We start from the raw sequence: 19,167 nt of genomic DNA on the forward strand, positions 1-19,167 counted from the left end.
TTTTGGTCACTATTGATTTGTTTTAATTTTGTTGCGATACATTTTCATAAACAGCTTCCAAGAAGCATGGTTAAAAATAATCTACTAAACAGAATCGGATATAAAACTATTCAGACTGCAAATACGGAATTACATGGCCAGATGCATCCTATATAGGAAGAAATATCGGTGCATGTATAAAACCTGGGAGTTACTGAAATGCAGAACAGATGTGAGAGATACCCTTTCATTTCCTGTTTGTGTGAGCCAAGCCTAATATTCCAGCAGCAGCAGTCAAGGAGTATATGCATGACTGTGTATACACCCTGCATAGCTTCCCTCCAGAGAATCCTAGGAACTTTACAGTGGTACCTCGGGTTACATACGCTTCAGGTTACAGACTCTGCTAACCCAGAAATATTGCCTCGGGTTAAGAACTTTGCTTCAGGATGAGAACAGAAATCGTGCTCCAGCGGCGCAGCAGCAGCAGGAGGCCCCATTAGCTAAAGTGGTGCTTCAGGTTAAGAACAGTTTCAGGTTAAGAACGGACCTCCGGAACGAATTAAGTATTTAACCCGAGGTACCACTGTAGTTTGTTATGGGTGCTGGGAGTTGTAGCTCTGTGAGAGGTACATTACACTTCCCAGCATTTTTGGGGGGGAAGCCAAGTGCTCTATGTGTGCTTTAAATGTATGGGGTGCATGCAGCCAGGAAGACTGAAGCCTTGAAGAAGGTGCATACAAATGTACCATTCTGAAAGCAGCAGAAACACTTTAACTTCTCTATAAACATATGTACTACATCTGCTCTGCAACACTATGCTTTTAAAAAAAATGTTCTGCAGAATTGGAGAAGATCAGTCTGCGGTGGGTACCAATTGGTTAGCGCCGGTGACAACAAAAATGCAAATTTCTTCTCTGGAACAGTTTCACAGATTTATTTTATACTAAGGGGTGTGCCATTGTTTGCACAGGGCCCTGCCATTCCCCCCACATTAACCCCCTAGAGCTTCCCTTTCCCGCTCCATGCAACTACTTGGCTCACTTTTACACCTTCCCAACCCTGTTTGCGTGACAAGGCCCCGGGCCCCGTAGTTCCCTAATATATAATAAACACACATGGATATGATAATTTAGGTTAATGGGCAAAAATAGGCCACAACTTTATTGGCTACAGATGTGAGTGGTTTGACACTGGGTGGAACCAGACTATATCCTATCTCCTGCCTGTCTGCAGGGAGTCACACTAAGGGTAAACCACCAGCAGGGGGAGCCCTATGATATAGGTCCCCAGTGGGTCCTGGCATGGCCCTAGCCCACGACTAGACTTCAGACAGGATCCACACTCACCTCTCTGTCGCACTCAGATCACCTCCATTTCCATTTCAGCTTCCAACATATTCTGAGAGTAACCAGATTGAGGCACCGTATAAAATCTGCTTCACAGCTTTTGCTGTGTTCACTCATATTGCTGCTGGAACAGATTCACCTCCTTTTGTGAAGGGGAAACAAAATCAAAGTAATGCTCTTACCGTATGCCCTGCTTTTGCCTTTGCTAATTTGTCAAGCGCAGTCCAATTGTTGACAGTCATGAAACCAGATCCTGAAATAGCTGCAGAAATCAACTTGTTCTAATCTGTGGCTATCCATGGCCCAGGAATACTTGGTCTTCCTTTTTGAAAACACCATTACCTTTGACTACACAAAGTTAATAGTTATAAATTCTTTCCTGCAGTCATCTCCAGTGAGCAGAGCCCTAGCCGGCATTGTGAGATTAAGACAGCATCATTTGTACATAAGAAAATGTAAACTTTGGCAGTGGTGAGTTTAGGAGGGTGTGAAAATATTGAGCCCAAATATGTGGGAAGATCAGCCAAGTATAAATATAATCAGCATGGACACATCCTTGCCTAACTACACAGGTGGAAAAAGTATGTCAGTTAAATGACCAGAAAACCCCACACCACAAGTCCTGAATGTTCTGCAAGGTTGTGTGGCTTGCCATCATTTTCTTCAGCCAGCATGGTAATTCTAGTGCTTCCTTTAATCTTGAGCTATGAAACAACTCCACAAGGTGAAGCTGTGGCAGGAACTTTCAACTTGGAACATTTCATTATTTGTCTCCACCCAGGACTTCAAACATTCCAGCTTTTAGCGACAATGTGGAACAAGTTAGAATGGAAAAAAAACCCAAATTGGTTTCAATGACCTTGTTATCCTGTGCACCACATTTCATGTTGCTATTAAGACAGGGTTTCGTACATGCACTGACTTAACAGTAACAAGAATTTGTGATAAAACTTCAGGTGCTATTTATGCTTGAGCGGTCTGCCTTCAGTGGGAATAGTGTCTTGAGGGCTGTAATTTAAGGACAATAAGGTCAACTAAGAAACAAGAAATTAATGCTTTACCATCTCTCACAACACAATTAATTTGCAATTTGAAAATGTTCTCCTTTAAAGATGCCCATTAGCTTTAAAGATGGAAGCATAAATAGGCAGTAAAATTGGAGAGCTACATAACGTAAAGGTTATTTTCCCACACTCCCAGCAGGCTACATTAAGGAACCCAGTATTTCTTTCGCCAACAGTGTTGTAAAGCTTGAAAAATGAAACACTTGACAAGATTAGTGTAGCTTAAAAAAAAAGTTTCCAAAATATAATAAATGAGGATTACTGCAAGTTTTACAGAATATTCCAGTAGGCATAGGAAGTTTTAAGGCCTAATTGGATGGTCGTTAATAGATCTGAACTATGGATTTTACTGCTGGGTAGAACATTTAATGTATCAGCCAATGCAAACATTCTAATCCTACAATAAGTACTTGGAGAAGACCAAACAAAAAGACAAATTAGGAGTGTAAATGTTGAAGGGGGACTTAGATGGACAGAATTGTGGGACGGCATCTTACGATATGTCAAGAAGGGGAACCTTTGGCCCATCAGATGTTGCTGAACTACAATCCCAGTGGGCGGGGATGATAGGAGTTCTAGTTTTACCACTTCTGGAGGGCTGAAGGTTCCCCAGTCCTGCAATATGTTTGTAAGATCTGGTTCACTGCAAAGTGCAAACCAGTTTTGGAAAAGGTGAGGCTGAAAAGCCATAAACGCAGACGTCGAGAGAGGAATTTGCGTGATTGCAATTGCCCATACTATCTTCCTGATTACTGTCTGATTTACACTTCATAAGCGCACACCCTGTGAGTTCTTGTTTGAGACTTCAGTTTTAAAGTGTTTGGCCTATAGCAGGGGTGCCCAAACTTTTTTCAAAGAGGGCCAGATTTGATGAAGCAAACTTTTGAGCTTTTTTTTAGGAGTGAAGTTTTTGAGCTTTTTTACCCCAAAGTGGTTGAGGTTTTTAAGGATTTAAGTTATTGAGCTTTTGGGGGGGATTTTACCCCAGGAAATAAACTGCCACAGGGGCTGGATTAAACCAACCAGCAGGCCGGATTAGGCCCCCAAAACAGACTTTGGACATGCCTGGCCCATAGGAATAAGCTTTTTAAGAGGCATGGTGGATTTGTTCCATTATTTCTTCGGTGGGAGAAATTTGGGGCAATAACAAAGCCACTGTTCTTGTTTTATATTCCCTGTGATTTGGGTGTAAAACTAGGGCTGTGACATGATCTCAAAAGTGTTCCTGAACCACACCTTGACAGAATCCAGATGTTAGGAACCAAATGCATCTCCATCCTCATTTTGATGACTTGGTCGCTCCATCAACCCCTGGGAACAAAAAGTGACAAATAAAGGCATTACTTTTGGCACACGGGATAGTTAACTTTTATGACTCTGAACTTGAGCGTCTAAAGTGCTCAGATGCTTTATAAGAATTATTCTGAAAATAAAGCCCCCTTTTCCCAACGTAAAAAAAAAAAGAAAACCCTTCTGTGTTTCTGGCAAGATTGCCCCTTGTCCCTGTAACACATTTATTTTAGAGGCTTTTCACCGCCTGCAGTAGTTTTATTGCAGCGAGATCAAGTTACAACCGGTTCAGTGAGCTATCAACCCATGAGATAAGAGGTACCCAGGCCAATTTGGTTGAGATCAAACTGATACCGCATATCACCTTCACGAGTAACAGGAATAGAGCAGTGCACACAATTGCCCGAGATTATGTCCTAATCAGCACGTTTTTCAAATTTTCTGCCTCCAGGGAATCAACCCTCTATTGACTTTTCTGCTGAGAACCTCCAGGCCTCTCCCACAGAAAAACCTTTTGCCCCAGAATCCTTTGTGATGCCTATTCTTTGATGGAGAACATCCCTTAAGTACTGTGTAAAGTGTTTTGTGTTTCAAATCTCCCAAGTTCCTCAAGGAATTCTAGAAATCTTCCCTGGGGAGCTAGCTTTCTTGAAGCGGTCATTCCTTTCACGCTTATCTTGGGACAGAAAGGTGGCATCCTCTTTGTTGTCTGACCCTCACAGTTGTTCGCCCACCACACCCTTCTGGCTGCGCATTGCAGGGGATGATTAGGTCACAGTGGGATAAACGGTCTTGTAGGAAGGCTTGCTCACTTTTACTGATGTTCTCATTGCGCCATAGGGTTCCTCTGATGACAGTATGAAAGCTGCTGATTCCTTGGTTCCCATACTCACCCCACCTCCTGGACCATGGACCACTGGAATATTGCAGACCAGTTATTTTTCTGCACGTTACAGCAATTGGAATTCTATAGAATTAAATTTCCAATACAATAAAACACAATGTAATAAATAAAAGAAGGAATAAAATACAATTCATATTAATATTCAGTGCAATGGATGCACTAAATGGAGTCTTCCAGAACTTCCTACCCCCACAAAAAAAATGTTTAGGGGTACTCTCATTTTCCTACTCAGATTGAAATACTGCCCCTCAATGAGGCCAAACTTAGATTCACAAAATGTTTAGGGCATGGGTAGGCAAACTAAGGCCCGGGGGCCGGATGCGGCCCAATCACCTTCTAAATCCGGCCAGCAGACAGTCCGGGAATCAGCGTGTTTTTACAGGAGTAGAATGTGTCCTTTTGTTTAAAATGCATCTCTGGGTTATTTGTGGGGCATAGGAATTTTGTTCATTCCCCCCCCCAAAAAAAAATATAGTCCGGCCCCTCACAAGGTCTAAGGGACAGTGGACCGGCCCCCTGCTGAAAAAGTTTGCTGACCCCTGGTTTAGGGGTTTGCATACCCCTGCGTTCCCCCCCCCCCCAGAAAAAAGCACTGGATTCTTCCATCCTGCCTAGTCAGGTTTGTTCCCCTGCTTTTAGCTCTTTAGTCATCTCTTTTTACAAATAGGCCATGTACACATTAGCAGCCTACAATGTATATCAAGCCGCATTTGCACATTGCTGTACACACCAGATAGCAGAGTGAGGATATCTTCTCCCGCTGTGCATTAACGTTATATCTGCAACCTCGCTCCCCAAACTCCTATTAATGAAGCTGTTATCTGTGCATGCACAATGGCTGTCTCGAATGCACACACATCGGCTTAATTGTGGCTTATGTTTTGAAAGTGGATGGAAGCTGCTTTGAGGGGAAACGCATCAAACAGCAGATTAAAGGGTAATGTGTCCATAGCCCCAGAATGTTAGGGTTGGGCATGGCGGTGGAAGGACACCAAAAAAACATTTAGTCCAAACTCATGTAACTTTAAGGTTGCATGATAATAATATATTCCTTCAGGTTGTCCATATAGCTGAGCTATCTAAAATAAAACTTGTTTCCTTCCTCCTCATGCACAGCTGACAGAGGCCACATCTGGAAACAAAAGACAGATGTCTAGAGTTAGGCTGCCATTAACACAAACAATAGCAGGAAAATATGTAACAGAGACCTATAAGAGAGTTCTGAACTTATTCAGCACCTGAATTATCTCTGCTGGTATAACTACAAAAGGTGGTGGGGGACGATGACAATGCTGGAAACTTTTTGTTGTTGTGAGTGATTGGATCCAGTTATTGCAAACTGAGAACTTCAATTCCAAGCAGCTCATCTCTGTACAAAACAACTGCTTTCCATAATGCTGAAGCAGCAGGCCTCTTTGTAAGAACGTAAGGTAAGAAGAGTGCCAATATGTTTTTAGAGCACTTGAGGCTTTGGGGCAAGGGCTGCAGATCTATGGTAGAGCATCTGCTTTTGAATGCAGAAGGTCCTAGGTTCAAACCCTGGCATCTCCGGGTAGGGCTGGGAAACCCCGGAGACCTGCTGCCAGTGAGTGTAGACAATATTGAGCTCAATGGACATTAGTCTGACTCGGTCTAAGGCAGCTTCTTATGATTCTCTGTACTTGCTTGTACATGTTTTTATTCATACGTTCCAGTGGGTTCAATGGGTCTAACTCATAGACGTGCAGGAATTTCAGCCTCAGGAGCATATGGACCCTCTGAAGAGCAAACTGCACACAAATCAATAACAGAAGTTCAGAGGGAAAACAAACTATTCCCGGGTGACAGTGTGTAAAGGACAGTTCGACCCTGTTTTTGTTATAATCACATCGTGCTGAATGGTTTGGCGATTGCAAATGTTAATCTTCAGACACACACACAGCGTAAAAAAGGGAGGAGGAGCTGGAATGGTGACACTTTATGACAAATGTATTTACAAAAGCACTATGCCAAGTTGACAGTAATTATGACATTTATGAGTGCAAGGATAATACTGGCTTGGGTTATTATATGTTCAAGAGGTCACATTGACATTTCTTGCAGATCACCTGAATATACTCTTGCACTGGGGTGTTGCTTAGGGGGTTTTTTGGGGGGGTTGTTGTTGCCATTATTGATATTTTATTTTATTTTGTATCTTTATTTTAGATCTTACTGTGATATATGTTGAAATTGTTCAATTTGGTTGTGTGTTTTTATGTTTTATTTATTGTATATGACTACATTTGTTTGAACTATGGAAGGATAGCATACAAATAAAGCTATGTATGTATGTATGTAGAAGAGGGTGGGAAATCTCTGGATAAAAGTCATTTTCAAACCTGAGTGACAAAACACTCTCCTCTTATGTGATTTTCAGGAACTGGGAGTTCCAACAGTGCAGGTAGAAAATACGTGGCATCCATATGTCACTAGCCAGGCTTCTCTGAGTTCACGGCTGCCCCATTTCAACTGAGAATGGGATCTCAACATTGGTCTTCAACAGATGGGTCAGAAACCACTACCAGGTCACAGCCTGATCTAACAGGGATAGCTGCAGCAGCACCACCACAAATATATACAATATGGGTCTCCAAATGCATGCTTGGGTTCAAGCCGAGTCTGGGTCTGAAAAGGTGGGAGACTACTGCTCTAAAATAAATCCAGTGATTTCATGAAACATGGGAAGATTGGTGATCATGGTCAGCAAAGTGCCTTTCAGGGAAGTTTGTCTGTTATTAATATTATTTCCATTAAAAAAGACTCAACATGGTGCTGAGAAAACCTATTTCAGCTGTTAGAAGGGTACTGCAAGTCACACGATGGTTTCTGAGATAAAATTGCAGCAGCGTGTTAAGACTAAACTACTAGTAGTATTGCCATCATTTGTCATAAACTCCAAGACGCCTAACAGCTACTAGTCTCATAACAAGACTTGTGAATTAAAGTGGGTTGAGTGATAATGGTTTGTCGAATGCCTCTACGTGAGATTCCCTGTCAAGTATGAATTTAAGTCCCGTAATGGAAATCTATACCATGTTGTCTAGTGTTATCCTTAGGGCATCCTGCAAAGGACATCAGATTGCCCCAAGGTCATTCAGTGAATTTTGTAGATGAAGGGAAGACTTGTTACCAAGTTCTTACAGCCACACAACACTTTACCTATTGTATCCAGGGGCAGCCCGCCCTGTTTTGCCGCCTGAGGCAAAATGGGAAGGTGTTGCTCCCCTGTTGCTTCCACACACACCCTTGAAGCCTCACTGTCTGTGATTGCGTGACTGTGGTGGTGGCTTCTGGTGAGATCTCGAGAGGTCCACAAGATCTCACTGGGATGTGGAAGCCACTGCCGCTGCTTCTTCTCCTCATTTCTCTGGCAGCGTTGGGGGCAAGAAGGGTGCCCACCACCACAACCATGGGAGAAGTGAGAAGAGGCTGTGGCGGCCATGGTGGCTTCCAGTCAAATCTCGCAAGAGTCCTGTGAGATCTTGCCAGAAGCCAAAGCTGCTTCTCCTCGCTTCTATTGGGATGTGGGAGCCCATGACAGTGCTGGAGAAGTGAGGAGAAGTGGTGCTGGTTTCCAGTAGGATTCCCAGTGGTGGTGTATTGCTTGTGGTGGTGCTGGAGAAGTGAGGAGTCATGGCGGCAGCAGTGGCTTCTGGTCTTGCAATAGTCCTGTGAGATCTTGTGGAGCTCTTGTGAGATCTCACCAGAACCAGGGAGTTGCTGCCACTTCTCACTTCTCCAGTGGCAACGGGAGTAAGCTCATGGGGTTCTGAGCGGGTGCTGCACCTTGGATTTCCCCACCAGAGGCAGCTTCCTCAGTCCACCTCATGGACGGGTCGGCCCTGATTGCACTTCAGTGCCCGAATACGATTTAATAAGCATTCAATTTGAAACAGGGACGTAACCTCTATGAGGGACACAGAAACCTCACACCTTTAGTTTAGGTGATGTGGGGTGGGGAACCAGGCCCAGCCTGAGACATTTGGGCCCCTGACGCTAACCACAGAATGGCACACACCTCCCCATCAGGGAAGAATGGGTGCTTGAAGATGGGGAATAAAGATCTACATTGGGATCTGCTGCAATTATGGATCCTGCTACCCAAGGCAGGTGCCTCACCTTGCCTCGTGGGTGGGCCAGCCCTGTGGGGAACCTACGGCCCTTGAGATGTTGTAGGGCTACAACTGCCATCATCCTTGACTGTTGGCCATACTGGCTAGAGCTGATGAGAGTTAAGAGTCTAATAACATCCAGAGGGCCGCAGGTTTATATGGTAGAATATGTGTTTTGTTGTGAAGGACAGCTAATTTTTAAACACATTAGCTGCAAATAAACGATGTAGTGTTCATAATTCAACTATTCTGTTTCCTTTCAAGCTCCTTCCTGTTGGATTGCTACCAGATGCTTAAAACATAACAGGTATGAAGCTATGTGCATATGGAATTGAACCCCTCCCCACCGGACCCTTGTTTTGCTTTGTTAGGGCCCCTACCTTACCAGCTATGTCTCAGCCTGGTCTCAAGCATGCAAACAGCAATTAAATGATCTACCACAAATCCCTGTGGCTTTACTTTATCATATGGTGTTTTATCTGAAGCTATAAATTGTGTATGTGCGGTGGGGAGTGCCTCAGTCTAATCCAGTGGCAGGTGACTCTACTTCTGCAAAACAGAGCCAAGCATACACTTTTGCTATATTCACAAGTGTTCTTTAAAGTGTCTGATAATTAATGCAGCATAACGTGGTAAGCTGACATGTAATTTCTAAAGTGGCTCCATGGACAGGATGCAGGATCTGCTCCAGGTATGGTTAGTTCTCTTAGTTCCTAGCCTAGCAAAAATAATGTGATTCTAATTCTAACACAATCCATTGTCTCCATCATGGGCATTAGTCACAGCAGTGCTATCATTTATTAGAACAACTTGCTGCTGAGGGAGGGGGAACATTACTATTTTACTAACTGTGCTTTGTAGACAGAGGCTGTATACATACTCCCATTTACTCCGCACCCAGTGCCCTTCCACTGAGCTTCTTGGGCTTGCCAATCGGAAGGTCGTCAGTTCAAATTCCTGCAACAGAGTGAGTCCCCATTGCTCTGTCCCGTGTGCCCTGGCTTCCGTCACAGTGTCCCATTGCGCCAGAAGTGGTTTAGTCCTGCTGGCCACATGACCCAGAAAGCTGTCTGTGGACAAACACCGGCTCCCTTGGCCTGAAAGTGAGATGAGCGCCATAAGCCCATAGTTGCTTTAGACTGGACTTAACCGCCCAGGGGTCCTTTACCTTTTTTTTTTTTTTTTTTTTTTTTTGCATGCGACAGCCACAATTCATATTCAAATTGAGAAACAGAATGACCTAGTTGCGTTTTAAGCTGGCAATGTGCACACAGCTTTAAATTTCCTCAAATCAGCAGATCAGTTACAGTGTACCTGATGGCTTATCTCCTGGGAAAATTCCAGGAAAGGTGTTTGTGCTGTATTGGGCATGTGATTCCCTTTCCTCTCACAGCCACCTCCACTTTTACGTTCCCATACTTACACTGTATCTAATTATTATGGAAGGGAAATGTCTGTTGGTTTGGAAGTATTAATCACCAGGAACTGATACAACACAATTTAGTAGGTATGCATAATGATGTATAATGATGCATAATTTATTTTCAAAGGCACAAATTGTATGGGCTGGGTAAAAGTCAATGACACTTTTGGTATCATTGATATGCAGGTAGATTTCCTGCTATGCTGGCAGACTAGAGGACAACCATTAAATTTGTTTTCAAGAGGAGTGGCTGAAATGTGTGGATCCCCCAGTCCCCCACATAGTGCATTATCTCAAGTGTATAGTCTGCATTATTCAAGGATATTAAAATGGAAATATTCTGCTTATTAAACTAGTCATCCCCAAGCTGTTTGCTAGCTGTGAACATGCTGTGAGAAATAAATAAATTAAAATCTTGGTTCTTGCCTGCTTCCAATCAGCCTCCACTGGAGTGCATGCTATGGTGCAGTTGGATCAAATATAGTTTTCAAACACAGCCCACACAGACTACAAATAAAACAGAATATCAAGTATGTAAGTTCACTGAAAGGTAGAAACAAATAAAAAGCAAAAAGCAGCAACAGACTGTCAGTCAGGGTTTCTTAAACGTTTTATCCCCAGGGCTGAAAATTACTGAGATCTACCAATGAGAATATGGAGCTAGTCTGGAACCAGACACCAAAGGGAGTAGATGGAGGCTAATTTCACATAATTAGCTGGCAATTGTTGACATCCTCTTGATATCTGGTATCAAAATCTTATTTTGAAATGGCATAATTTTTTGCTACAGCAATTTCCTTGTTGCCTGGACGTACACTGTTCAACTTTCCTCCAGCCAAGTACAGATACAGTACTGGCTTTAGCAATCTCATAACTAAGGCCATACATTTAAAGCACATGATGTTTAGGTGCCCAATGAAGACATTTTCATTCAGGAAGTTTTTCCCTGAGGTGTAACCCAGTCATATATGGAAGATCAATTTTAGATATGATTTTTTAATAGTTTGAATGGATGGTTTTATTTCTTTAGAGTTTGTTGAATTTATTTTATTGTTCTTAAAGAGTTTGAGTTTTTGTCCCCACCTACCATATTTACCCTGTAATCTGCTTTAATGGTTTCATGCCAGGAACTGGTCTATACATATAATAATTAGTCCCCCAAACCTTAAAAAATATTTTAGGTCTTTCTGTCTTCTATGAATTTGGTGGTAGAAATGTGTTTGATTATTTTAAATATCACTGGCTGGCTTTTACTGCACAAATTTATTCTATCTGTTGAACTGTGAAAAGTTACAAGTGGATTTGAGTAACCTACTTTTTATTTTTTAGATGAGTAATTCTGACTTAGAATATAAACCAAATGCAACTGATTCATTGATTTGTCTGTTGCTGTTATAATTTGACTGAAAATGCTCTCTCCTTGTCTCCTTGAAAGAAGCTGGTGACCCAATATTCCAGGCTGAGATTTGGGGCAACAGAGATGGCACTGGGTTATTACTTTTATCTATGGCTCTAAATTAATAGTGTTCCAGCTGTTTTCCAAACATGAGAGAAGAGAACGTTCTGATCCTGATAAGTTTAAAATAACGCAGAGAAAACAGGGATGAGAACAAATTAGCTACTCTGTAATGTATTTTTTGTTCTGGTTGAGTAAGCTCACAACGAAGGCAGTGAAAATAATCATTACCCATAGCCCAGCACAGAGGTATAATGTGCTAGAAATAATGAACTGGTTTTCAATGCATACTATCTTAAACTCACTTTTGAATATAATTAATGCTATAGTTTAATGCACATTTGGAACATATGGATACACCTGAAGGATGTGATTTATTATTATTATTATTTGCAGGTTTATAAGCTTCTTTACAACCATGTTCATAGCTTGTGAACAATGGCAATAATCTCATAACTTTGACTTTGTAACCACTTGGCCAGTGTTGAGGTGCCAGTTTTTTCAGCTTTTAAGTACAACCACTTTTAGCCTACGGTAAATGGTCGTGCGAGGCTTCTGCCAGAAGGCCTGATCATTACTGAACATGCATTTGCAAATCTTTAAAGTAGGTTGAGAAACAAGGCAGTAAAGTAGGATGTAAGCCAATGGGGGAAGCTGCAAGGATTGCTTCACCATGGGCAAAATTTTGGAAATGTCATTCAGATTTATTTTTTATTTTTTAAAGTATCCCACCATGGTTGGAATTCAAAGAACTAGTTTTCCATGAGGAGCTTGTAGTTAACCTAATGGAATAATGACCTTGAACAATTGACCCTCTAGTAGTGTTGCAAAATGCTTTTAAAACACCTTTCTGTTTCAAAATCCAGCTTGACATGCAATGGGGGGAGGGATTTGCTTAAAATGTGTCTAAAGCCTACTTAGACTAATAAAACGAGTTTCATTGATCTTTGGATCCAGCCCTATGTATACCATTCTTCATTTCCTATTCCAATTAAGTTTAATGGATGAACTGAAAAAACATTATTCCAGTTAAGCAAGTTTATAAGATGGCAAATCCTTCTGCCCATCCAAAGCTTCCTTATACAGTAATTTTAAACATTTATTTGAACTCCTGTCATGTTGTGCAGAAGCAAGTTGCTAAATATTGATGCAAAATATTTCCTGCCCTGAGGGGCTGAGTGTGTGACTTTTATAGTACTCTTAATTTATTTTTGTCCATGGACATGGAATCTGAAATCTGATCTCTCTATTGGCAGTGTAAAAAAGAAAATTAGTGGTAAAAACCTTGCGGACTTTATTGTTTCTGAACAAGTCTGAAAGAGTTGGGCTTAGTGAGCTTCAACAGTCACTGTTCTGAGCATTTGTTTTGAGTGCTGGTGGTTAATAATCTGGGTTTATGAGCATTTTTTTATAAATAAGGTGAATGAATCCTATACACTGAAATAGTCCACTGAGTTCAGTGGGGGGTTACTCCTAAGTAAGTGTGCAGGTTTGATTTCTAGTCTACAGTTCTCTCTCATGCAATGTGATTCTTATGTCTACAAGCCAAATGGCATACACTCCCGTTTGAGGGACACATATTTCCTTATTTTGTTGCGTTGTTAAAATATCATCATTCATTTGAAGCATGGCAATTTTGATTGGATATTTATTGTTAGGATTGAAGGGGGAGCTCCCCCATCACAGATAAATGGTAAATGACTGGTGTCTATGGGGTGCGGCATTCATCTCACTTTCAGGCTGAGGAAGCCGGAGTTTGTCCACAGACAACTTTCCGGGTCATGTGGCCAGCATGACTAAACCGCTTCTGGTGCAACGGGACACTGTGACAAGTGCCAGAGCACACGGAAACATCATTTACCTTCCCGCTGCAGTGGTACCTATTTATCTACTTGCACTAATACTTTGTATTATATCATATACAGTTGTACCTTGGTTCTCGAACATAATCCGTTCTGGAAGTCCGTTTGACTCCCAAAACTTTTTGAAAACCAAGGTGCAGCTTCCAATTGGCTGCAGGAGCTTTAGACTTTCGGCTTCCAAAAAATGTTCAAGAACCAGAACACTTCTGGGTTTTCGGCGTTTGGGAGCCAAAACGTACGAGTACCAAAGCATTTGAGAACCAAGGTACAACTGTATATGATACGATATGATATATCATAGATACATATGATAGGGTATCCTATTTGAGTTTCAGGGTCACATAAATTTACTTTGGAGTCCAGGGACACATTAACTTTAGTTCTTTTTAAGCGTAGTGCTTCAAACAAATTTTGGAAACTATTAATCAATGCTGGCATCATACCAATCTTCTATTTTCAGCATTTTGAAGCTGCCTTTTCCCAAAAATATTGACAAGGTGGTTTGCAAAAACCAAACACCATAACAAAATGTAGAAGCATACAATAAATCCATAAACATTGTACAAACTCAGCATTGAAGAGGACATTGAATCCAGCAGTTAAAAATTCTCACCAAGACATCGGGCCCAAAATAAAAGAGTAATTATAAGAGTAGTAATAATAATAATAATAATCTGCTATTTCATGCTGACTTATATTTACACTGCTCGCTGAGCATACAAAGTAGCAAAATTTTAATAAAAAGAAAATGAGGAATTTGTGCCTAATTAAAAATTAAAGCAAACTTAATAATGTTCAAGACTGGATTACTACAATGTGCTGTGTGGAGCTTTCATTGTACTAGGTGTGGAAGCTGCAGGTAGTGTAGAATGCTGCAGAACAATTGCTGACAGGAGTGAGATCCTGCTAGCATAGAACACCTCTGCTTAGGGACCTGCACTGGTGGCAGATGTGCTACAGGGCCAAGTTCAAGGTGTTACTTGCATTTGAAGCCCATAACAGCTTGGGACCAGCTTGTGATATTACCTTACCCAGTTTATTCCCACTCAACTGCTTTGATCTGTCGAACTGGTCCTGTTGCAGGTGTCTCTTAATTCCTGTTCCACATTTCTAAGAAATTGATTTTTTAATGTGGCTGTACCCACACGGACTGGCACTCCCTGCCTATTGACACCTGGCAGGTGCCTTCACTATACTTTTTCGGCACCGGCTAAAAACATGTTTGTGTGGAACATGTTTTCATCTGGTTTTTAGCTTACAACTGATTTTACTTAGGTTTTAAATAGTTGGTTTTAAGTTTCTTTACTGATAATTTTACTGTTTCGTTCTTTTTGTAAAACACTGCGAGGTTTCATTACAATCAAGCAGTATTTTTAGTGTATAATGCATGAAGCAGGCTAAACAGGATTGCTTTGTACTGGGACAAACAACAGGAGAAAGTGAAGCATCACATTTTAAAGGCACTAAGGGGGCGGGGCGGGGTGTTGCTCTGTACATGTTGTTAAACACCAGAGACTTCTGTAACTTTATCCTCTGCCTAACAGGCAGGCATTTAGCAGGTGAAACTTTTCCTGGCATGTCTATGAACGAGCGTGTACCATTTCAAACGTATTCCGCACAATGCATTTTTAAAATGTGACTGTGAAGTTGCTTTGAACTGTTTTGTTTAACACTGTGTTTTAATAAAGGTATTATTCTACACAACTTTTAGAAGACATCTGAAGGCAGCCTTGTATCGGGAAGTTTTAAATGTTTGATGTTTTATTATGTTTTTATATGTGTTGGAAGCCGCCCACTGTAGCTGGGGAGACCCGGCAGAGGGGTGGGGTATAAATATCACCATCATATTTTTAAAAATTGATTTTTTCAAAGTTTAGAAGTGTCAAGTAAGAAAAAAATAAAACATATCCCTTTGGCTTCCCTCCTTCCCCTTTTGTGGATCCTTGTGTTATAATTATTCCCCCTGCGTCTCTTTTAACATTCCAATTTTTACTAATCCTTATTTCATTTTTTTTTAGCTACAAGTTTTACATCACCCCTGCTAATGAATTTAGTTGTTTAAAGTAGTTTCAGGTAAAACTTTCCCCATTATTATTTGTTTCATTGACTGTTAATTAAGGTCCTGGGACCTTAGGGTTAATGGGAGAATAGTAAGTTGAAATGCAAGGTGAGAATAATAATAATAATAATAATAATAATAATATATTGTTAAGCAAATTACTACTACTACTAACTTCTAGCTTCACTCCTGCCACCCCATCCTAAAAAATCCCCTCAGTTATCATTATTATTTACGGGTCTGCATAAAAGGCGGATCTACACGGATCCTCATGGATCCTCCACTTTTTTAAAAATAATTCCAACAAATGCAGTGTCAAATCACACCTAGAAGGCACGCCTACAAACTGGACTATAAAAAACGTGGATCCAACACTTTGCCGCACTGCAGTACCATAAAAACATAGATCCGAGGCACGGATCCTCATGAATTCATATGATTTTTATATTGAAACAAAATAAAAACACCATGCTACTGTAGACCACATCTTAGTCTGTAGGAGGAACCAAAAAAATCACGCATCCACTGTTTCGTGGTGCCGCAATGGCGCAAAAACATGGTTAAAAAACACGGATCCTCATGAATCCTCATGATTTTTGCACTAGATCAGCCCAAACTCACTTTCAAATTACACATCATGTCCAGGGGCACAACATCCACCACAGAAATCACGGATCCATGGCTTCCTGGCCATACCATGGCCCAAAAACGTGGTTTTCAAGAACAGATCCTCATGGATACTCACACTTTTTGCATTGGACCAACCCAAACTCACTGTCAAATCACACATCATAGCCAGGGGCACAACCTACACCACAAAAAACTCAGATCCACGCCAGCCTGACCACGCCCTGGCCCAAAAACGTGGTTCCGAAGCACGGATCCTCATGAATCCTTATGATTTTTGCACTAGATCAACCCAAAGTCACCATCAGATCAAACATCATGGCCATGGGCACAGCATCCACCACAAAAATCACGGATCCACGGCTTCCTGGCGAAACCGTGGCCCAAAAACATGGTTTTCAAGAACGGATCTTCATGGATCCTCACGCTTTTTGCATCAGGCCACCCCAAACTCACCATCAAATCACACATCATAGCCAGGGGCACAGCCTGCACTACAAAAATCACGGATCCACGGCTTCCTGACCATACCGTGGCCCAAAAACGTGGTTTTGAAGCACGGATCCTCATTGATCCTCACGCTTTTTGCATCGGACCACCCCAAATTCACCGTCAAATCACACATCATGTCCAGAGGCACAGCTTGCACCACAAAAATCACGGATCCACGGCTTCCTGACCATACCGTGGCCCAAAAACGTGGTTTTGAAGCACGGATCCTCATGGGTCCTCATGCTTTTTACATTGGGCCAACCCAAACTCACCGTCAAATCACACATCATGTCCAGGGGCAGCGCCTGCACCACAGAAAACTCGGATCCACGGCTTCCTGGCCACTCCAAGGCCCAAAAACGTGGTTCCGAAGCACGGATCCTCATGGATCCTCACGCTTTTTGCATTGGGCCACCCCAAACTCACCGTCAAATCACACATCATGTCCAGGGGCACAGACTACACCACAAAAAAATCGGATCCATGGCTTCCTGACCATACCATGGCCCAAAAACGTGGTTTTGAAGCACGGATCCTCATGGATCCTCACGCTTTTTGCATTGGGCCAACCCAAACTCACCGTCAAATCACACATCATGTCCAGAGGCACAGCCTGCACCACAAAAATCACGGATCCACGGCTTCCTGACCACTCCATGGCCCAAAAATGTGGTTTTGAAGCACGGATCCTCATGGGTCCTAATGCTTTTTGCATTGGGCCAACCCAAACTCACTGTCAAATCACACATCATGTCCAGGGGCACAGCCTGCACCACAAAAAAATCGGATCCACGGCTTCCTGGCCACTCCATGGCCCAAAAACCTGGTTTTAAAGCACGGATCCTCATGGATCCTCACTCTTTTTGCATTGGGCCAACCCAAACTCACTGTCAAATAACACATCATGTCCAGGGGCACAGCCTGCACCACAAAAAACTCGGATCCATGGCTTCCTGACCATACCGTGGCCCAAAAACGTGGTTTTGAAGCACGGATCCTCATGGATCCTGACTCCTTTTGCATTGGGCCAACCCAAACTCACTGTCAAATCACACATCATGTCCAGGGGCACTGCCTGCACCACAAAAAACTTGGATCCACTGCTTCCTGGCCACTCCAAGGCCCAAAAACGTGGTTTTGAAGCACGGATCCTCATGGATCCTCACGCTTTTTGCATTGGGCCACCCCAAACTCACCGTCAAATCACACATCATTCCCAGGGGCACAGCCTGCACCACAAAAAAAATCAGATCCACGGCTTCCTGGCCACTCCATGGCCCAAAAACCTGGTTTTAAAGCACGGATCCTCATGGATCCTCACGCTTTTTGCATTGGGCCAACCCAAACTCACCGTCAAATCACACATCATGTCCAGAGGCACAGCCTGTACCACAAAAATCACGGATCCACGGCTTCCTGACCACTCCATGGCCCAAAAATGTGGTTTTGAAGCACGGATCCTCATGGGTCCTAATGCTTTTTGCATTGGGCCAACCCAAACTCACTGTCAAATCACACATCATGTCCAGGGGCACAGCCTGCACCACAAAAAACTCGGATCCACGGCTTCCTGACCATACCGTGGCCCAAAAACGTGGTTTTGAATAGAATAGAATAGAATAGAATAGAATAGATTCTTTATTGTCATTACACAAGTGCAACATTGCACAAAGTGCAACGAAATTGGATGCCATCCCTTAAAACAACAAAAGCAAAACAACAACAACAACCAAACAAACCACATTCCAGCCACACCCACACCACACCCATCAAACTCCCAGGTCACACTATCGAGTTACAGCATTCAAAAAGGCCACAGCTCTTGGATAGAAACTGTTTTTCAGTCTATTTGTCTTTGACTTGATGTTTCTATATCTTCTGCCAGAAGGCAGTAGTGCAAAGAGACAGTGTCCCGGGTGAGATGAATCCTGCAGGATGTTATTTGCTTTCCTAAGACAACGGGAACCGTATAGTTCTTCCAAAGATGGGAGAGGATGACCAATAATCTTTTGGGCTGTGGTTATGACCTTCTGGAGCACCTTCCTCTCCCTAGCTGTACAACTGGAGAACCAAGCACAAATACAGTATGTAAGAATGCTCTCTATGGAGCCTCGGTAGAAGGACACCAGCAGTCTCTCACTCAGATTGTTCTTCTTTAAAAGTCTGAGGAAATAAATTCTCTGCTGGGCCTTCTTCACCAGAGCAGTGGTATGTGCGCTCCAAGTCATGCCCTGATCGATAGCTACTCCCAAAAACCTGAATTCCGCCACCCTCTCCACCCGTTCCCCGTTGATATACAAGGGCTGAATGTCCGCCTTTTTTTTCCTGTAATCCACCACCAATTCCTTGGTCTTAGCCGTATTAAGAGCCAGATTGTTCTCTCCACACCAAACACAGAGCCGCTCCACCTCGTCCCGATAGGCGGACTCATCCCCTCCTGAAATGAGCCCTACCACCGTAGTGTCATCAGCAAACTTGATGATTTTGTTGCTGGAATAGATGGCTGTACAGTCATACGTATAGAGAGTG

The 19,167-nt window shown here is 42.5% G+C and overlaps 1 long non-coding RNA gene across 3 annotated transcripts in view; it reads right to left on the reverse strand.

The window, feature by feature from the left end:
* Positions 1-19,167, reverse strand: part of LOC310693411 — a 38,769-nt gene that overhangs the window by 1,389 nt on the left and 18,213 nt on the right. Inside the window, exons 2-5 of one of the 3 annotated variants that reach the window (XR_014519142.1) lie at positions 10,569-10,649; positions 4,495-9,816; positions 3,629-3,703; positions 391-2,336 (exon numbers count right to left, since the gene is read on the reverse strand). This is a non-coding gene — a long non-coding RNA (uncharacterized lncRNA). Of the gene's footprint in view, positions 1-390; positions 2,337-3,628; positions 3,704-4,494; positions 9,817-10,568; positions 10,650-19,167 lie in introns of those variants that run through there. The other 2 variants (XR_014519143.1, XR_014519144.1) reach the window with 2 other exon arrangements.

Source organism: Podarcis liolepis, assembly GCF_965112155.1.
Source record: "Podarcis liolepis genome assembly, chromosome: 14".
NCBI lineage: Eukaryota > Metazoa > Chordata > Lepidosauria > Squamata > Lacertidae > Podarcis > Podarcis liolepis.